Source organism: Lutjanus erythropterus, chromosome 21, assembly GCF_056507025.1.
Source record: "Lutjanus erythropterus isolate fLutEry1 chromosome 21, fLutEry1.hap2, whole genome shotgun sequence".
Classification (NCBI taxonomy): Eukaryota; Metazoa; Chordata; class Actinopteri; order Lutjaniformes; family Lutjanidae; genus Lutjanus; species Lutjanus erythropterus.
This window is the reverse complement of record NC_139337.1, coordinates 5,130,076-5,152,558: the sequence shown is the minus strand read 5'-3', so window position 1 is coordinate 5,152,558 and position 22,483 is coordinate 5,130,076. Positions and strand designations below refer to the sequence as shown.

At 37.8% G+C, this 22,483-nt stretch overlaps 1 protein-coding gene and 1 long non-coding RNA gene across 2 annotated transcripts in view; one reads left to right on the top strand and one right to left on the bottom strand.

Annotated features, from left to right (window-relative positions):
- The window catches only part of vstm2a (V-set and transmembrane domain containing 2A), a 133,331-nt gene that overhangs the window by 12,396 nt on the left and 98,452 nt on the right, over window positions 1-22,483 (top strand). The gene's annotated exons all lie outside the window — the stretch shown is intronic.
- On the bottom strand, window positions 971-12,512 carry LOC146307218 (uncharacterized). Its single transcript, XR_014772729.1, has 3 exons — window positions 12,441-12,512; window positions 10,243-10,303; window positions 971-1,054 (listed from the first exon to the last, which is right to left on the bottom strand). It is a non-coding gene; the product is annotated as an uncharacterized LOC146307218 (long non-coding RNA).

Sequence of the window (22,483 nt, the reverse complement as noted above, 5' to 3'; positions counted from 1 at the left end):
GTGTGTGTGTGCATTCATCACTGTATGCTGGACCTCTGTGACTCACCATTCTTGAAAAACCTTTTTAATGACTTTTATGTCTTTATGTTTTTATGGCATTATGTTTCCTGGTCATCACGTTCTTGGGAACACGGTATCTCAAGAACACTTTGAGGGAACTTCGTCAAACTTGGCACAAATGTTCACTTGGACTCAAAAATGAACTGATAACAATTTGGTGGTCAAAGGCCAAAGGAATAGTGTTCAAGATTTCATACGCTAATTATGAAAAAATACACACAAATATCTAATAGGATAAAATAATGAAGTAATGTTTTATATCCAAATGGTCAAAGATCAGCTTCACTGACATCATAATGTTCATCTCTCTATCAGTCCTCTGTCCTCCTCTGTAGAAATAGTCTCTAAGCGAAGACAACATGTTTCTCACTAGAAATTATTCATTGGAATCACACATGTAAATTTCCCCAAAGTTACAGGTCAATTTAGTGGTAAGTTTCATATTAAATTACTCCAGTCTTCACTCGAGACATTATATGAGTGTGGACAAACATGGATGTAAACCGTAACTTGACTGGTTGGTGGAGACAAACAACCGTGAGGCAGTAATTCTGTTTTGTTTTTTTTTTGACACCGACAGCTGATTTCTCACTCTTCTTAACCAGCCACTAGGGGCCACAAGTGATCACCGAATGCTTCAGTTTGAAATCTTGTTTCAGGTCGGAGCAACATAGGTGGGGCTCACGTTAATGTTGGTGGAGCTCTACAGTTGTGGTGGCTTTGCAGTAGGTGCTTCACCATCTGTTGCCTGGTGGGGATCTCCACTGAGTGACCTCTTCTACTTGAACAAGAGTTGTGTGACATGTTCTAGTGCATAATTGAAGTTGTCCTCCAGGATGATACCAAAAATAGACCTAGAACATCCAAAAAAAGAAGACTTTTTTACTGGAGCTGCAGAGACAGGACTTGATCAGTATGGCACACTACACCTCTCACTATAGTCCTCATCCATCTCATGACTGTCATCTTGGAGAGTCGATTCCAAAAATGTAGCCTGCATTTAAAAATGAAACAAAAGTGGCTTTAATATAACAAGCATCAAAGATATTTGCCATGCTTTATAAATGACAGAAGTGCTTGATAAGCCCTGCTCATAACTTCACATCTTATCCTTAAATCCATAAAATAATGATGCACAAATTGATATTCATGTCTTTTGAGAGCTACCTTTAAGCCTTTGTGGATTATAATCCAAAATACCTAAAACAGACCTGGAGCATGCAACAGAATATCAAACAACACTAGATGATCGCGCCTCAGTTTGTGGTAAAAATCCGCAGCCAAAAAGCCGTACAGAGTGATGACCCGCTGCTTCTACAGCAATCTGCTCGTGTTCTGCAACAGCAAATGTTTAGCTCGCACTCGCTCTCCTCCTCTCCTCTCTCTGTGTATCTTTACTCTTTGACTTGAATCAACAACATCACAAGTGTAGCAAATCCCGTCAGCAGCGTGAATCCTCTTTGTCATGGAGGTGTGAATATTTTGTTTCTGTCTCTCTGTGTTTGTGCATAATTATGAACTGGCAGCGTGTCATTTATAATCTGAGAGGAGAATCATTTACCACTTGTGGAAGCTGCAGCCAAACAGCAGCGTTCGCCATCCGCATGTTTGTTTGTTTGTTTTCTTCCCTCCTCTAATCCGTGTCCGGTGCACGCTCAGAGAATTTCAGGAAATGAGCACAAACACTGAAACATTATGAATATTCTTTTTCTCAAATGCAAATTTGATTTTGTGAAAGCATGATGATTTAAATATGATATTTTCTTACTTTTCTCAGCAAAAAATACCTATGTGTAGCTGACTGTTCAGTATTGTCAGTTAGGGGTTAGTATCAGCCTGGGCGATTATCAGATCTGATTAACATTTTTATGATTATCACAATCTGTGGTTTAAAAAAAAAAAAATCTGACTCAGAATCAGAAAATCTGTACTGATTCTCGAGAGGAAATTAGTCACATTCAATATGCTCCCATTTAAAAGACCAGAAAAATATATAAGCATAAAGACATTATAAGAAAATAAAAACAGAAGTATGTAAATATACATTCTACTATAGTAGTTTAACCGAAATATATTTAAATAAGAACTATGTAAAATGTGTCTTATTCTCAATATTTCTAAAAAAAAAAAAACAATATATAGGAAAAGTAGAAGAAAAAAATAGAAAACAAATAAGAAATCTAAAAGAACAAAATATGCATCATGCTATGATATATAATAGTTTAACAGTTGAATGTGTGACTGCCAACAGAATAATGTTAATTGAAAAATGTGCTACTTTGCTTCTGATGCAGTGACTCTCTGTCTCCAGTCACCAGTCTGTGGTCTCGCTCAAAGTCCCGCCCACAACACTGTCTGATTAAAAGTCACAAGCAATAGCCCACTTAAATATATGATTAAAGGCAGTTTGAGGCAGGTTTTGTGTTAGAGTTTGTCACAAAGATTTCAATTTTTACTGAAAAATAAGAGGTGGCAAAAGTACACACATCTAATTATGTCTTTTACATAATTTTTTGTCTTGTCACATGAGTTTCATCTTGTTATGTACTGTTGTGTTGTTTCTGTCAGGTTACATCATATTTGTCTTGTTAAGTTGTTTTTTGTCTTGTTATGTCATTTTTGTCTCATTGCATCTTTTATGCCATTTTTTGTTTTTGCTCCGTCTTTTATGTTATTTCTGTCTTGTTATGTCTTTCATGTAGTTTTTGTCTTGTTGCATTTCTCTTACGTCTTTTTGTTGTTTTCATCTTAGTAACAAAGAATTTGTACTTAGTTTCATCCCATCTCTGCTGAAAATGTATATTGGTTCTAAATATCGGTTATCGGTACCCATATCGGACCTGAAAACACATAACTGTCTACCCCGATGATGTCAGTACTCACTGGATCACCAAAAGCAGATTACTGCGCTGCTGAAAATAGTCCCCAACAAACATATTATTTCTTTGTTTCTGAGTTACTTTTGCTAAAGAGTGCAGTGCTCTGTTTCATTCCGGCACTCAGTATTGATTTCTTTTAACCCGAGCCACAGTGTTTCCTTGCCCATGACCCAGTTATTATTTCAGTACAGCCGTGATCTTCACTTAACCCCTCAGTTTAATTTTTACAATAATTAGAAATGATGCTGTGTTTTAACATAAATTATTCTCCCATCTCTTCCACAACTTACACTCATAGATATCATGAACAAAGTCAGTCTAAATTGTAGAATAGAATAGAATAGAATAGAATAGAATAGAACAGAATGTGAGTTGAGATAGATTATTATGTCAGTGCAGAACTTGCACAGCATTGATATTTGGCGTCCGGGCTCTGATTTCATCAGTCCCAAGTTCACTGCAGCGGGGGATTGGGAGTGACGAGAATAACTGAGGAGCCTGTAGACTCAGAGCCTACAGGCAGATGCTGGGGTGAGGTGTGGCTTTAAAAACGCTAAATGATCATCATCAGCAGCAGTAATGACAGCTACAGAAGGGATATACCTATATTTGTTCATGCAAAGCTGAAATAAAACAAAATATTTCTTTGTTTGGTTATGCACATATTTTGTCAGCTTCATCAAACATGCTACTTTGCTACATATTCAGTTTTTACCAAAATATAAAAGAAACATAAAAAAAAAAAAAAAAAATTTTACAGACTGACTGTACCATCATAAGAACAGTTCATAGAAAATACTTTGCTGTAAGAGCAGTCTGATATGAGAGTAGCAGCAGACTTAACTGTCTGGACTAGCTGTCAGGCATTTTTCATTTATGAATTTATTCATTATGATTTTAAAAAAAGGCAAAACCACTTTCTGAGATGCAAAACTCAATATAAATTTTAATTTATAACTGACTTGAAGGTACAAACAAAATGACAGAGGTGACTATTTCTGTGTTTTCTGCGGCTGCATTTATTTATCATTTGTTTTCTGCATTTGATTTTCTGTCAAACTACCATGTGAGTGTAACACTGTTTAACATCCAATTTGAAGCCCGGCTCTTAATATTGTGGCCACGTCTGGCACCTGCTGTACACCAAGTCAGGCCCGGCTCATGACATTTGGGCCATTTTTGGACAACACAACCCAACCCAACTCCTGCGAAGTCCATCTTGTTACATTTGGGCCACATCTGGCCCACACAACACGTGCCGTAACCCAAGTGAGGCCCGTCTCATGACATTAGGGCCATGTCTGACCCAAACCACACTTGCCGTAACCCATGCCAAGCCCAAATTGTTATATTAAAGCCACATCAGTCCTGGACAACACTGACTGAAACACATGTCAAGAACAGCATATTAAATTAGGGCCATGTCTGGCCCTCGCAGCACTTGCTGTAACCCAATTCAGGCTCCTCTCATGACATTTGGGCCACATCTGGCCCAAACAAAACTTCCTGTAAGCCTTGTCAAGCCTCACTCACTAAATTAGGGTCACGTTTGGCACGCAACACTTCCTATAACCCAAGTCAGGCCTGACTTGTGACATTTTGGCCATGTCTGGCTCACACAAAACTTGCCCTATCACAAGTCAGGTTTAGCTTATGACATTTGGGCCCACACAGCACTTTCCATAACCCATGTCAAGCCCAGCTCATTAGATTAGGGCCAGGTCTCGCCCACACAACATTGGCATAACCCAAGTCTGGCTCGGCTCATGACATTTGAACAGAACACTTATAGTAACCCGAGGATGTCCCAGCTTGCTACATTTGGGCACCATCTGGCCCGCATGACACTTCCCGTAACCCAAGTTTGGCCTGGTTCCTGACATTTGGGCCATGTTTGGCCCACACAACAATTGCAGTAAATCATGTAAATCCAGGCTTGTTATATTTGCCAGTGCTGTAAATGAGCCATGCACTGTAAAAAATAAACTATATGTGTTAACTGGAAAAAGTTAGTGTCAGGCTGCCTTAAAATTTTAAGCTGAGTGAGTTTGAAAACAAATAATTGTTTCTATTCAAATAAACTTGATATGAATTCAATTGTAGTTGAGAAAACATGTCCAATAAACTTAAGACACTAAGTTGAACGAACAACTCTTCAGTCACACTAACCAACATTACAAACAAATTTGATTTCCTTTCACATTCAACCCATCATTTCAAATGATTACAAGTTAGATGAACTCAGCTCTGAAAATGAACATGTTTAATCAACTCATGTCAAGCCTGGCTTGTTCCATCAGGGCCACATAACACTAGTCAAATAACCTTAATATTAATTCAGTTGTACTTGAGAAAACATGTTCAATAAACTTAAGATATTAAGTTGAGCCAACAACTCAATATTCAAGTCATCATTTCAAATGATTTCAAGTCAAAAGAACCTGTTTGTAAGCTCTGTTATATGTTCTGAAAATGAACACTAGAAAATTCAAGTTGAATCAACAAATTTTGTATGTGAAGTTCGGTTAATGAGAACACATTAGTTGATTCCACTAAATTCTTGTGTGATTTTTGACAATGATAAGAGCAAAAAGTGACCCAAATTTCGCCCAAGTGTGTCTGTTGTCTGGGTAGGGTCCGTTAGACCCCCAAAATGAGGAAGAGAAGCACTGCATCTATTTTGTTGCATCATTATTCTTCTGTGTTTGATTTTCTGTCAGCGTAATACTGTTCAGCGGCCGATTTGAAGCCTATGATGATAAACTTAGTTATGACTAAAGATTGTAAATCACCCGATGCTGGACGTACATCCAGATCTATTCAGCTGCTCCTCAGGCCACCACACATCAGTCACGTCTGTAGTTACTCATGTGATGTCACACAGAACATAAAAGTCAGGGGTGAAAACATGGTGCAGGTAATAAATACACCAACACTAAATAAGTACACCCCGAGGCTGCGAGTTTCTGCTTTGCTGCTCTGACCTCCATCATAGAATCAGAAAGCACAGAAAGAACAGAGCACAGCCTCGTGGGTAATGGTATTAGCTGAAGGCTGTGTCACACACGGTGGACAAAGAGCCTCATTTCCATGTATTTCAATTTAAAAAACACATTAGCGAATTCCCCCTTTTGGTTTCAAACCCTAAATCCCTCTTATTCTGGAGAGGTGGATTCGATTCTTCTCGGGGTTTGATCTCTCTTTTTTATCCAGCTAATCCGGCCGCTATTGTTTGCCATAAGATCAATTTATTGAGTAAATCTTTACAACCCTGTCCACTGGTAATTCTATTTGGTGTGGGATTATGTTTGGCTATAAGGGGGAAAAAGGGAGGAAAGCTGAGTTCTATCTGCGAAGGTAACTCTTCTGATCCTTTCAGCCAGTGCTCGGCGTATTTATATTCCTACCTGGAATAAATACATGAAAAATAAAAAAAATAAAAAGAAACAGCTTAGAATCAATTTAATGCTCTCTGTGACTGTATCTGGAATGTCAGAAAAGCTACACCTTGACAGGGCGAGTTTCGGCGCTGGATCAAGCAAAAAAAGGCACAAAGAATCGGAGATGATGCCTGAGACTCGACGCAGATGTGTGCCGTTTAAAAATTCATACCGCGTTTCATTCCTCAAATACTGCCCGGAGTGCACGAATGGCTAGACTGCTGCTGGATTCAAACCCGGATTTATCTGACCGGGGATATGTTAAAAGGCGGCATGATGTGTCTGTAAAAAAAAGTGAGATGAATTTAAAAAAAGGTGAGGGTGTTTCTTCAACTACAGGCGCTTTTAATTCCCAGCAGTGAAATTTTGGATTCATGTTAAAATTTCACACGATACTTGATAAATATGTACACAGAAAACAAAACAAATCAAACCAAACCATCCACTACAGAGGAAAAAAAAAAGACACTCATTGACCTCAAGGTGGCGCTGTCACAATAAAGTGTATGTTTTTGCAATCAGCAGTCCAAATTCTTTCACCATTTTAATCATTTGATTCATCTGCATCTTTTCTTAATTAGTCTCCTGCTTTAAAAATAACCACTTTCATGATTTTTCTTCAATTTGATCAAAATCCTCTTTCCAAAAATTAATCTTCAGACCGTTTCAGAACCAATGATCCCGAAAATGAGTCATCATTGCCTGCAGACTTTGCTGATCTGAAGTAATCAAAGGAAGTTTGATACTCCATTTGGATCTTATGAGCCAATCAGTTTTTATCAAAATAGCTAATTATCAAAGATTTGCAATAACTTGTGAATGCAATGAGATATTAATGTGAAAACTGAGACAGATTCAGAAGAGTTTCACCTCTAGGGGGAGACACAAATCTGAAAAATTTATATCTCATAATTGACTGCATGGGTTCATACAAAAATTATTTTTGCACAATCTCGAGTCATGACTGATGACTGAATCATGATTGATTAAAGTAGACGTGACTTATTACCACAAATCTAAATTTACTAGACTAATAGACTTTTCACAATCCAACTGTGGTCTCAGTGTTCAGATATGTGAAATGAGTTAATAAAATTACATTCTTCAACATTATTATACACCATGCAAAAAATCTTTTGTTTTTGTTAACTGATCATTTCTATGATTTTTTTTTATCTAAATGTACCCGTCCCACAATTTTGTGTCCTTATGACAGTGACGCTGAACAAATTCCATAGTATTTATTGTATCTCTTTACCAAACAGCGTATTAAATGTGTATTTTGAGCTACATTTAAAAAAAAATTAATATTATTCTTGAATTCATGTGTGTTAGATGCTCAGAGTCAAAGCTTACAGAGCAGCTCTTGCAGTCAAACAACTAGTAACTTCAGTATTTCTCAACCTGGAGTCTCATTTCTCTCTAAGTGACTAATGGAAACAACAATTTTGGAAACTGGTCAGGTTTTGAGACCGCAATGTAATCCAGCTAATGTGAATGGTTGCTTATTGTTAAAGGTTACATTATTGCCATTTACTGTTAATGTTGTGTCTTACTAACGCAACAAAATGTCATTACTGCTGTATTTTAGTTATTAATATGATTTTTATTTGGAAACATTACTTTAACACTCAGTTAGAGATGATTCCCAGGATTAGATTTCAATATCTGTCATAAAAAACAACATGTTTTCTCTTTGTGTGTACAAACAAAATTGACATCTATGGTCTAAACTTTCCATTGAGCAGAGAAAATCATGAAATACCCTATTTTTTTTATTATTTCACGTTAAAAATGATGCACAAATCTGACAAAAATACATTTAAAGGGCTTAAAATTTTATAGAAAATGCGTTTTTATCCTTACCACAATGTAATATTGTAAATGTATGAGAACAAATGCTGAAAAGTATGAAAAAATAAACATATTCCAGATTAACATCTTAAAGTCCATATGCAATGTTGGGTATATATTTATATGTATGACAAACTCTGATGCTTAAAATTAAAGAGTTGATGCGAGGCTGCCCTCACAGTGAAAATAGGGCCTGCGGTCAGAATATAAACGGCCGTTACATAAAGCATCCACCGCCGCACTTTGACCAAAACGCACTCAAGCCACAGCGAGCTTTACCTCCCTTAACAAGTGAGTTTATAAATCCAGTGGGTGTAACAGCACGGAAGCATAAAATCCATCGGCCTCCGTACTCTCTGAGTGACCTTACTGTCTGCCTCTCCGCCCCTCCATCACTGCTTGACTGCAGCTCGTGCAGCCTCCTCCAACACTCTCGCTGAGATAACGGCACCCCGAGTCAATATGATGCACCAGGCGCAGTCCCGGTAACTGCTCTCTCATCAGCCCTATGCACACACACACACGTGCATGTGTGCGCCCATAATGATTGTAATGGTTTCCAAATGGTTTGCGGTGAATATGAGCTCCTCACAGGAGGCTGCTGTTTGTGTGTATGAGCATGTACCGACACATGAAAGAACCCGCTGCTTTCATTTTCGACCAGTGGACTGTGGACCGCTTGCTGTCAGGCTCCACTACAGTCATCAGTCATGGGAGGAAGGCATCCTTTGAAACCACTAAAAGCTGCTGCATCACTGCTTTGTGCTGCAGGAAGAGTGGCACTACTGTCACACTTCTGTCATAAGAAACCTAATGTTCTTTACAATAATAATAATGCAAGCGATGATGCTGTTTAGGACTATAACTTTCATTTCATAGCCTGTTTCCTGGTTTACGCCTCCAAAGCAGCTCTAGTGATGGCTAAAATGACACTTAGTTTAAGGCATTTTATAGTCATCTGAATTATTTAATTAAACATATTGTAAAATTTTAGTCCCTTAAATAGACAGATTCAGTCAAAAAAAAAAATCTGTCAGGTTGCAGGGGTGTCAAAACTGTCCTCAAGTGGGCCGGACCAGTAAAACAGCAGCATAATGACCTATCAACACCTTTAATTTTCCCCCTTTTTTAGGGTTAAGAAAATACAAATAAATTCAGAAAACATTAATGAACCATCCATTTGAAAAAACAGATGATGAGCAGCCTGAAATATCTGGAGTAAAATTATATCTCAGTTTTTCCACATGTGCATCTACAAATGCACAAAACATTTATGTATTTTAGAACTCAACAACTACATAGTATTTTACTTTATGATTCAAGCAACTTCTTTTAATTTTCCACATATTTTCACTTTCTTTTTTTTGCTGTAATGTTACATCATCAAGGTGAAGTTATCCCGCCCCTGCTACTATCATTGCAACCTGTATGCAGCATGCATGGTACACTGTAAGTTTTGGACATTACCAACAAAATATTAGCCGACAATTCATCACATGGCAATTCATAAAGGGTGACCAACAGAAGGGCCCTATAGAGAACACTTCCTACACTCCATTATTAGAGATTTGCCCTGCATGAAAAATAATTGCCCACCTCTGAACTAGTTCTTCCCTTGGCACATTGATGTCTCTTTTTATTTACTGATGAAAGTGTCAGTCATTAATTAGCTTTTATTTAGCTGTCGTCACATTTTCAGCTGTGAAAAAATGTTGACGGAAACGGATTGATATTTGAAAACCATCTTATGAGAATCAAAACCGTCTGATGAAGTGAAATCATATCAATTCTACATGAAAGGACAGGCTTCTGCTTTTCTTCATTTATACTGATGGCATCGAATCGAATGAAAAGCCTCATGACCTTTGCTTCATGCTGAAGACATAATTCTGTAGCATCCAAATGAAATTAGCCTTCAAACATCAGGGTAAAGTGTCTTTTGCTTCATTATTACTGAAGGGAGGAAAAATGTTCTCAAATGGGAGATTAATCAGAAACGTTCCTCTCACCTCTGAACCTCTGAGTAGGTGTACGTGTTTGATTGAAGGCTGTCAAGGGCATGGAGACACACTGTAGACAAGGCGTAGAGACCAAGGACGCAAAGTGTTTTATTAGCAGAAGTACTGAATAATGAGAGCTTTTTGAAAAACAAAATGGCCCTAAACTGACATTTGATGAGTTTTTAAGCTGTTGAAAATGTTATATCTAATTAGCTTTTAGCCTGTAAACTGGGCAGCAGGCTGATTGATAACCTGTCAGACTACAGAATAGTGACATCATAATTATTATTATTTTTTGTTTTTTTGCTATTTTTTTTTTATTTAAGCTTTCTTTGGCTTTTTCAAAGTCATTTCTATCTCTTATTCGTAATTGCTCCTCAAATACTTGCTTTGCTAATCAATACCTCTTGCTTTGCTTCTTCTTTGTCTTCCTCTTATTGTTTTATACCAGTACTGTTTGATTGTCTTGGCTAAATGAAAAGTTGTCTGTCTGTGTAGATGAGGAACCAGCAGTCGTCTGGTTAATGCACAGACAGAAAGCTGTTATGAATCCAAAATAATATAAAATTTATATTGCCACTCTTGGCACAGGAAATGTAATTTACAGAGCAGAGCTGTATGCAGCAGCAGGAAGACAAACAAACGAACAAAAAAAACATCATTTCAGTTGGACTTCTCACAAATCTCACAAATATATAGTTTTGTTTTGTTTTGTTTTTTTTCAAAAGGTCTCAGTATTTTCCTTCCTTTCCTTTTCAGCAGTGGATCAGTCCACATTTGGTGCTCTAGTGAGTATTTGTATTTTTGGGGGGTAGCAGTGGGACTGGGTTAAAAAAAAAAAATCCAGTGCAACAGGGTGCAAGAGTGTGGCTCACTGATGTGTTTTCAATGTTTTCAACAACAGATGAATGAGAGGTAACACTCTCTATGACTGCTATGTCTATAATGCATCCAAAACATACATGAAATGAATTATAATATGCTTATAGCATTAGCTATATGCATGCTCATTATTTAATAATGACTTATAAGGTCATGTATCATAGTACTTAATCATATTTCATTTGTGAACTTCATTACTTCGCCAGTAACCACTTAGAAGAACTTGTAATCACTTTATAATGCATTATAATAGTGAATACGAGTTCTATATGCAGTACTATGAACAGATTATAATGCATTATATGTATGGTTATAATACATTATGGGAATCATAGAAAGTATCATAATTATACAGTGCTATAAGCAGATTATAACACTTTTCAAGTATGTTTATAAAGCATTATTGACATAGGTGTCGTAGAACGTGTTCTAGTTATACAGTGCAGGCAGATTATTTTGCTTTATAAGTATGTCTATAATGCATTATAGACATGGGCACCATCAAAAGTATTGTAATTTGACATTACTATGGGCAGATTATAACATATTATAAGTATGTTTATAATGCATTATAGACATGGGCGTCACATGGGCGATACATTGGGCTTTGGATACAAACAGACAACACATTGGTTTTTGGTTTGGGTCTTTTTGTGGTCAATTAAAAAAACAAAATAACTTGACTGTTAAAGCACATTATTGCTTGGTGACCTGTGAATAATGGACAACGGCAACATTGGAGAGAGGTTATGCCAACGTTCAGTAGTTAGAGAGCATTCACTCTGTCATGGCGGCTGTGGAGTGAGTGTTAGTGAATATGATTGACTGTTCTGGTTTCGGGGAGAATGACAGACGGGGCTCTGTCGGCCGACTCTGCTCTGCTTTACTTCTCCATACTGATAAATCTGATTCAGATGCCTGTCTGCTTTTTCTCTTCTTTGGAAATCAAAGCGCTGGAATGACTCATTGGACTGTCACGCAATACGAACATAATGCGTTTTGAAATTTGAAGGTCACAGAGAAGATTTTTACTCTTTCAAGGATTTTATTTGTGCTTGGATTTGCACATTTTTAATTTGGTCTGCCTTTTATGGTATTATGGCGCTGCTCCTTGCAGGCCACCATTTTTTTCTTTGCTTTTTGCTCTGCAACATGGCCTGATCGCACATGAAAACGTGATTCTCAGTGCTGCTAAATAGGTTAAATAAGTAAAACATATTTAAAAAGCACGTTTACACCAGTAAATAAGGTTAATAGATGAGGCTGCTATTCAGTTTTTACAAATCAAACCAATCTCTTCCTCTGAACTCTCTTTTCCAACGTACCAAGGAAGCCCTGATGTGGAACTTTAAATGGCTCTGTTGTTGGATCCAGGGCGGCCTCGGCTTCATGCACTGCGGAGGAATGAGATGACGGAGGGAGCGATGAAGGGACAGGCAGATGGAAAAAACATATGGGAGGTGTGATGCAATAAGGATACAGGACGCCCCGGGGGAAATATCTGGAAGAGATTCATACATGCATGCAGAACCAATCCTCATTTACTGTCCCACGTGCATCTACACAGCTCTGTATACTGGCCAGACTGTATGACATGAACGCAGCAGACTCACAAAGCGGGGACCTGATGTCTCATTGAAGCAAGCTGTCCGTGATTCTTGTTCATGATGAGGGGAGGAGAGCTAACGGTGGCTAGTTAGCTTGGTCACTCCAAATGCCCTCAAGGTTTTTATGCCATAAAAAGAGGTGGGAAGTAACTAAGTACAAATATCTAATTACTGTACTTTACTTTATTATCTATTTTTCTGACAGCTATCCTTACGTTTTCAAAACAGCTTTGTTGCTTTAGTTTTCATGCATTTGAGGGGAAACATTGATTATTTTTTTTCAACCTTAATGGATGGGAGAATAACATACATTAGTGGACATCACGCATGACAGACGCAGTGGAAAGACAAAACAAGACAAAAACATGTAAAGGAGGTAACAAGACAAAAGCAACACGTAACAAGGTAACAGTACGAAAGCAATGCAAAAGATGTAACAAGACAAAAAGAAGTTACAAGACAAAAAGCACGTAATAAGACAAAGAAGAAATGCAACAAGACAAAAACAATAGAAAATATGTAACAAGATGTAACAAGATGAAAATGATGTAAAAGACAACAAGAAAAAAAGTACATGATGTAAAATTATGTAAAACATGTGACAAGACAAGGAAAGATGTAACAATACAAAAGCAATGTAAAAAACATAACAAGACAAAGAAGACATGAGATGAAAAAGACATAACGAGATCAAAAGGTTTTAAAAGGACAGAAAATGACGACTTAAAGATATAACAAGACAAATAATTTGTAAGAGATGTAACAAGACAAAAAAGACAAAAAAAAAATTGACAAGACGAAAAACATGTTACATCTTTTCAACTTGTTACGTCATTTATATAATTTTTGTCTTGTTATGTCTTTCAAAATGGAAAAAGACGTAAAATACATAACAAGACGAAGCAGACAGAGAATGAGACCAGACCACGGTGAAAAGGTGCGGTTCAGTTAGTTTTGGACGGAAACAGCTTGTTAAAATGTGACTTTTACACTTTGAATACATTTCAGAGCTTGTATTTTTCACTTCTACTTGAGGAAAGACGTTGAATCAGTGCTTCTACTGTTACCAGAGTCTTTTTCTGTACTTACTAAGAATTATCAAACCATTTGATTTCACTGTTCTTGTGTTTCCTTAGTAATGTCTATTTATTCCAATGCTTTTACTCACTAAGACACAGTATGGCACTACTCTGTGCACTTCAGCTATGAGCATTCAGCTCCCTCTGATCAGCCTCCAATCAGTAACTGGACTGTGCACTTTGCCTTGAACATATATCTAGCCTCTGCTCCAGAGGGACGCCTTACACTGCAATCAGTGTAACTTGTCCGGCTGCCAAGACTGAATCTATCTCCTGCTATCCTACAGTTTAAGCCAAACATTTTTATTACGCACAAAAATCAGTCATAAAAGTTTTTTCAAACATTTTTTTCTGTTTAAGATGAACTGTTCAAGTTAAACATGTCCAGCAGCAGTAGGCATTCCACATTCTGTTCTTGGCTCGGTCCCATATATTCAGCACCAAAAGGGACAGGTCCACCATGAGCAACTTTCTCCTAAGTATTTGAGTGAGTAACTAAGTCAAAGTATTCATATAGAACTTTTTAAAAACAGGATTGCCAGGTTATGTATAGATAATCAAAGCAAGTGAACAAAGAGACACAACAGAAGCAAAATTATGAAAGAGATAAGAACAAATCAGGGCAAGGAAGCATCAATAAAATGTCTTTGGAAAGACTGTGCTGATATGACCTACAGAAGGAGCAGGTCTATTCAACTAGTGGTCCGCAGGCTGGATACCACTACCTTGAATTTTTCTGTGGCCCACAAGAGGCTGCAAGTCAGGCTGTGATATGACAAAATAAAACTAAGCTCTGAGATGTCTGAACGATAGACTGTATGATCCGAAACAATATCGTATCGGTTGCATCTTTTGGAGTCACCTACTTATGTGCTGTGATTGGCTGCAACAGGATCACCTCTCATGACAGGTATTTACTTTGCCAGCTGCAAATAAACAAGAAATAAACCAGTGTGTTTATTCTGCAAAAAAATGCTCTGCAGGGATAAAAGAATACGTGAAGAGGCACTACAAGTCACATCATGGCTAGTTTTCTGCCAGTTTTCCTGAGGGCTCAAAGGAATACATCTATAAACATTACACTGTATGGGTATTTGTAGCTGTTAATTGACAAAGTATTCCGCGTGGCCCACAAACCCCCAGGGACTTTTCCTATTTGGCTCACTTGATATTGAAGTTGAGTAGCCCTGATGGAAGACTTTGCTCAGGCTGCAGGCAAATCAGATCTTTAAGACGGGCAGCGTTATTTTTGCAAGTGATCAGATTGGATTTGTGTATCCAGGCATCACCAACAGGATTGCTGTCCTAATGACGTAGGCATCACTAATTACGTATGCTACATACGATCGACTATCTCGTGATTGTTCCACTAGGTTCCTGCCAGGTTTCTCTGCACAGAAACCTCAGCAGACAGTTTATTTCAGCATCTGTCCACGGACTGTGTTGCATTGTGAGTCACGCAAAAGATACTTTGAAATCTGCATATGTAGAAATCTGATTGGCATCGCATTTCAGACCTCCAAATGTGACTTGGATTTGATTTGCAAAAACTGTTCATGTGTTCTTTTTTTTTTTTTGCTTTGTAGACTTTATAAAATCAATCTGGATATAATGTGGATATGCCAAAAATTGGATTTGGGCTGGCACTCTGGACAAGGCCTCAGAGTCAGGACTTCAAGAGTCTTGAAGCATGAACCTTTGTTCTAATGACCCAAGACATCTAGTGGACCTTTAAGGGATCAACAACTCATTGATATGCGGTGGAGACAATTTGTGTTGTGCCTTAAAAGCTAGAAGGATTTAAAATTCAATCCAAACTGTAACACAAACCCAGTGTATCAAGCAGGCACAGGGGTAACATAAGAACACCATGGAGTCTTTGCTATTATCAGCATAAATTTGAACTAATTGGTGACATGCTATTGCTTCTGGGCGTAAACGAGAGTACACTGCATTATAACACTCAAGTACAAAGAGAAAAAAACAGTGGAGGACTTGTTGGAGTTGTTGGAAAGAGAAGAGCGGACACAGTTTGGCAATGTTTCGTAAAAATACCTCTTGGTTTTCTTGAAACCAGCTTTGACTTAGAAACCAAGGAACTGATGGTCTGATTTGGTGCAAGGACCAGATTCTTTTTTTTTTTTTTTTTCATTTAACTGCAGGAAACTTTGAGACACCCAGGCACTAAACACTTTAAGACAACTTTGTAAATAGAACTAAAAGACAAGAAAAAAAATCTGGGTAGAGGTTTAAGGGTAGAGTAAGGGTTACTCTTCTAGCTACTCATGCTAAGGTAGCATGTTTTGACAAGGTGGCATAAATGGTCATAACCCCAGCAGTTCTTTCAATTTGACTTGCAGAGTTGCAGAAAAAAGGCTTACTGACCATCATGCAACCAAGGAGATGCATTCAAATTCATTAAATAAACCAGCAATGTCATAAAAAGAAATACATTGAGTGATTTAAGCCTGAAAACTAGCCTGATTGAGACCAGTCTGGCCTCCGGTTTCATTTGTATAACTTTTCAAGCTCTGAAGAAATTTGACTGGCAAAGCAATAGTTTTCTTCTTTCCTGACCCACTAATCAAATTGTGAGCCCTCAGATTGAACTCCTTCCACATCCAGCAGACAGAATGTCACGATCCCCTAAATTAGCTCGTGCCTAAGAGACCGAACATAATCAAACAAGAGTTGCAAGAAACCATGTTTTTTTTTTTTAATTAAAAAAAAAGTAGATATCTCAAAGACCAAAAGCCTAAGAAAAACTAAAACTAAAAACTAAATTAAACCTCCTCCTGAACTAACTAAATACTGGTGGGCCAGCCAAAAATAACAAAAGGGGAGCCACCACATGATTTCCACATGAAACAACATTTTGAGATTATCTTTGTGGTGATGTGTTTTTCAGCATCCGGGACATAACGTTGGAAGGATTTTGATTTGAATGTCGAAAAGTGGGCGTGTCATAACCCAACATACCATGCTGTTGCTAGCATCTCCACTCTGTGTAGCTAAAATATGAAGATTAATTGATGGGTGGATGTCATGATATGACTGGATGGTTCAGGCCGACGTGTACATGTCATCTTTTGGATTTTGATAAAAGACTACAAAGAATTAGTTGTTTTGTTGATTTATTTTGGCATATATTCTTAAATAGTTACACAATATGACTGGGGATGTGATCTAAAAGGGCTAAAAGGGCATTTTTCCACTTCATCTTGTCTTAAAAATATGCATTACTGCAGCTTTAAATATCATCAGAGAAGACATTGTGAACTCTTTACACAAGCTACTTTTTTTAAAAAAAGATATTTTTACTTCTTTCTCCCAGAAATGACCTGTCAGACGTCGCTTTAGAATATCTAATGCAAAAGCTTTCCTGAGTGCTAAAAGCAACCCAAAAACTTCAAGAACTTCAAACACACAACCTCTCCACCCCAATTTGAAGGAAACAGTTACCAGACATGATCGATTCTGAAAAATCACACAAAAGTCAACAGATGCACATCAATCACTGCTGCTCTCACGTGTCTGTATGTTCCCTGCAGCCCATATATTTAACAACAGATTCCCCATAATCCATCATATTCCTTTTGGTGCTTTAATCAGCAGCAGATAATGACCAGTGATGGCAGAAAAAGGGCTTATATACATCACAGTGGGACAGGAAATTAAACATGGATTAGCGAGATGGTTTATCCTTGGTGTTTGATAGCAGAGACAGATTATAATACCAGCGTAATGATGGAGGTGTTAAGGTTGGCTGTGACTTTAACACCATGGAAATCAGCTTATATACACTGACTATTTTCTTCACATTGACATGAATGCACCAGCTGTATTTCCTTGCTGATATGGTCATGAGGATTGCATTGAAGATAGGACCTGCTGCTGCTGCTGCCTGATGGGATGCCTGTTTTCATTCTAAATATCAGTGTTTCACCTTTGCAGTGGTTTATCAGGTGTGTGCAGAGGTGGGAAGTAACAATAAGCAATAAGCACAAATATTTTGTCACTGTACTTAAGAAGATTTTTCAGGTATCTGTACTTGAGTATTTGTTTTTCTGACAACTTTTAACTTTTATTCCCTACATTTCAACACAAATATCTGTACTTTGAACTCCTCCTCCTTATTTTCAAAGCAGGTGTGTTACTTTTGTTTCAATGCATTTGAGGGAAATTATTAATTAGTTTTATTTTGCATCATTGTGAGTAGCCCTCCCAACATCAAAAGTGATTTAAACCTAAGTGGATGAGACAATAACACATAGAAAATATTTTTTCTTGGTGTATCCATCAGTGTATATCATATATCATATCATATCATTCATTCATTCATTCATTCATTCATTTTCTGTAACCGCTTATCCTCAAAGGGTTGTGGGGGGCTGGAGCCTATCCCAGCTGACATTGGGCGAGAGGCGGGACAAGTCGTCAGTTCATTGCAGGGCTGACACATAGAGACAGACAACCATTCACTCTCACATTCACACCTATGGGCATATCATATCAAGTCAACAAGACGAAATAGACGTTGCAAGACAAAAATATGATGTAAATGACACAAGACAAAAACAATGTAAAAGATGTAACAAGACGAAAAAGACATAAGAACACAAAAAGACATAACTAGACAAAAAAGATGTAACAAGGTGAAAAACAATGTAAAAAATGTACCAAGACAAGAAAGATGTAACAATACAAAAAGACGTAACTAGATAAAAATACGACTTAAGTGACACAAAACAAAAAAAATGTAAAAGATGTAACATGAAGAAAAAGGAATGAGGAATGAGATGAAAAAGATGTAACAAGACAAAAACAACATAAGACAAAAAAGACCTAGCAATATGAAAATGATGTAAAGGATGTAACAAGACAACAAACTAACATGAGATGTAACAACACTAAAATCTATGTAAAGGATTTAACAAGACAGGAGACACAGACCTCAGAGAGAGGTGAGGGTCAGTTAGCTTTGCACAGAAACCAACAGTAGAAATGTCCTTCAAATGACGACTTTTTTAGTTTTATACTTTGAGTACATTGCAGATCCTGTACTTTTTTACTTTTACTTGAGTGAAGACGTTGAATCAGTACTTTTACTTTTACCAAAGTATCTGTACTTGTTCTTGAGTGTGTGGTTTTGCCACCTCTGGGCGTTTGCAGCCTCTGTTTTAGCTTAAAAGCAATCCATGACCGTCCATTGTATTCATTAAAAGAAACAAGTTTTAAAGTGATTTTGATTTTTCTCTGCGGGAGGCCTGAACACACGCTCCTGTTGGACACGGACGAAGCGTGGCATTATATTTGTTCTCAAGGGTGGAGAGCCCGCTGTCACAGATACATGGCCGTATCAACAGCAAAGTCACTTTATTGCTTTTGATGTGAGCCGCGGTAACCGCCATGCAGGCGATCCACCACCAGACAAGGGGGTGGGGGGGGTTGTCTCATATCTGCCACTGCAGATAATTCAATCAATGGATCCTTTGCTGTCACTGTTCTTCTTGACCCCTCTGTTACAGCGTCACAGAGAGGAAACTGAATCCATTTGGTGTCACAAAAGCAGTTGTCAGACTCCGAGAAGTTCTTTTCAAATTGAATCAGAGGCTCCTCCGAATGCCTACAGATGACGCCTTTGATGTCAGCTCTGTTGGAATGCTCCTCTGTTGTTGGAAAGTTGCAGCCCTTTGCTCGCTCTGTCACTCCGTGCTGCGCTATCTGACACAGGGATGTGTTTTTTGTTTGTCTGTAAACCTTTGTTATCGTAGCAGCATCCAGATGTGACCTGATATTCTCTGACTTTCTTGTACAGTTGGCTTCTAGTTGGCCAAAAATGAATTTTGACCATTAAAATAGCTATGTCTGACATAATACAGTATTACATTCATCTAATTACAGCCTGTGTTTCCTAATTAATGTATCCATAGCATTAAATGTGGTGTTCAATACAGCATAATTTGGTAGTTTAGTGTCTAACTAGCATATTTTGGATCTGATAAGCTATTGTATTTGATTTCTAATTAGGCTTAATCTAAGTGAAGTAAAATGGTCTCTAATAGTGTACTGGGATCTCATATTTGGTTTCTAATTTGAGCATAATTTGGTATATTAGTGTCTAAGTGTGGTATATTTTGGGTCTTATATATGTGGCTTCTAATTACAGCATAATTTAGATGTATGTGTCTAGTTAAGGCACAATTATGTTTGTTTGCTGTCTAATAAAGAACAGATTATTTCTAGGTTTTGTCTAATTTGACACAAAGTACGTATTAAGTATCCTGTAAAATAAAGTGCAACCATGTTTTGTACTTGTGCATAGATTCTTTTCAGTTTTCTTTTTATTGTCATTTTACATTTTACATTTTTATATCATAACATGGTGTTAAGGTAAAGGCCAGTTTCTACACGCAGTCTATTTCATTGACAGATGTGGTCCAGATGTTCCTCGCTGCACAGACCGGCTGCAGTCATTTGCATGCGATGGCTTTCTTGCTATCAGCAAAGTATTTTAGAGAGGCTGGCATCTTGAGCCATGAGTTTGTCTGGGATTTTGCCCAGGTATAATGTGACAAAAGAGCAGTCAACTTCTACTCCAAAAAAACATTATTTCTTTAGAAAATTCTTGCCAGGTCCATATATTCTGTTAAAAATACTGTGCTTTAATGGCTTAATATGGGTTGTGCATCTCCGTCTGTTGGACTAGTCAGCATGTATCTACAGTACATTCACTATCTGATGCCAATTTACCATTCAAAGCTGTTTGGATACGATTCAGCTTTGATTTAACAGGACTTGATATTTTTACATGTATGTAAAATATATGAGGCCACTATCTCCTCAATTTTACCTCAGTAACTTTTTTAAAAATATCCCCAAAAGGTATGTCTGTGTCACAGCAGCAGCAGTGAACATGGTCGGTGAGACACTGACTTTTAAGCTAGCTATTGGCTCAGAGTCAGAGTCATCTCTCTCAGTTTAACAACACTATCACTCCATTCCAGATTGCATTGTTTTTACTTTTAGCACATACTGCAGCTGCCCTTACAAAGTACCTGCTGTTGCATGCAGTACGCAGTATGCATACAACTGGGTCACACTATTTCATATTGCGAATTTGGCATCATTGCACCTTGAACTCTGACCCTCGTGCTCATACATCCATCACCGTCTGTAGCACGAAATTTGAGCTGTTATATCTAGCACAGCATACTGTCTTGCATATTGCAAAATGCTACCAGATAAAGTAGTGGTATTTTTGGCATACTGCATTTGATATACAATGTATTGGGGCAAACTAAATAGTATGCTAATATGAGTATTATACTCGCCGACCTTGAGAGCTCAAAAATAGGGAGTATTTCACAACCAAAAATATTACAGTTTCAGAATTTTTGCTTCCTCCATTTTGGTGACTTGTAAAGAATAAAAACAACAAAATACTAAGTACAGTATAACAGCAGTTTAACATCATGTTAAATACTTTTACTTTTACTTTCACTTTACTTTTACTTTTAACTCAAAAAAAACACAAAGACTGACTGATATTCAGCAGTTTTCTTTCATATGTAAAGTTTTGCACTGCCCTTCAAAGAAAATTGATGCAGCGGATTTAAAAAATGCATGGCCCTTTCCTCTTAAACTGTCTGGTTTGGTGTAGCTGTGCTGTCCAGGTGGAAACAGCAGAGTTTCGGAGTTGTAGGGTTTATACACACTGTGCAGTACCATAAAAAGTGAAAAAGAAACAAAAAAAAGGTGTGGAAATATGTCAGAAATTGGGAGAAATACAGGATAATTGTGATCCCAGGAGGAAATAGTAAGAGTGCAATGAAAAACAGGAGTCTCCTGGGAAAATTGGGAGGGTTGGCAAGTATGCCAGTTTTGGTAAATAAAACTTTTCCCTCCAACCAGGAGGAATTCTGGGCAAGTGTGCTTTGTAAGTTTAGCCTTAGCTGCTAACATTAGCACTACTCGCCTTGGGTGGCTTTACTGTCAGCGCGCACGTCTTCATCTCCCCCTTAAATTGGTATTGAGTATTGTTTGCGCTGCCACCGGCATATTTTATGGCTCTGCTTTATGTTTCGCAGACTGCAAATGCAATATAACATTTTCAGACGGCGTCGAAAGACTCTTTCAGGAAACAGATTGCTCGGGGAAGGTGTGTGATTGTAGCAGCGCGGAGGGAAGGGAAGGGCTGCACCCAGAGAAAGAGAAAGAATTACTTGGAAAGATTGTTTTTTTTTGACAACCATATCAACTTTTATCAAATTTAGTACAGAACTGGGGCGTAGTGTTTCTGCACAGCTCTATCTTTTGTATCAATTTTCAGGTATGTATTGGCTAATCTTCCACTCCCACCAGCTTCAAGCCATTTGATATAGCGTGATATGATGTTGTGCTTTGTCTGTAGTAACAAATGAATTCACATGCAGTCTTACGCATTACTCATATACACGTTTTCTAAAGCACGCATCAGCAATGAATCACATAAGACAGGTGGATGCTGCTGCAAAGACCTCAGCAGGTTTTCATTACATTTGCCGACCGTGCTGCTGTGTTAAACAAAAGCTACGCATATGTATGATATCAGCTCAGAAGGCCGGTCAGGTTGAATGAATGCCTGATGAAAAGGGTGCAAGCAGAGACGTATTATCACCTCGTAGCATCCGTTTGCGTCGC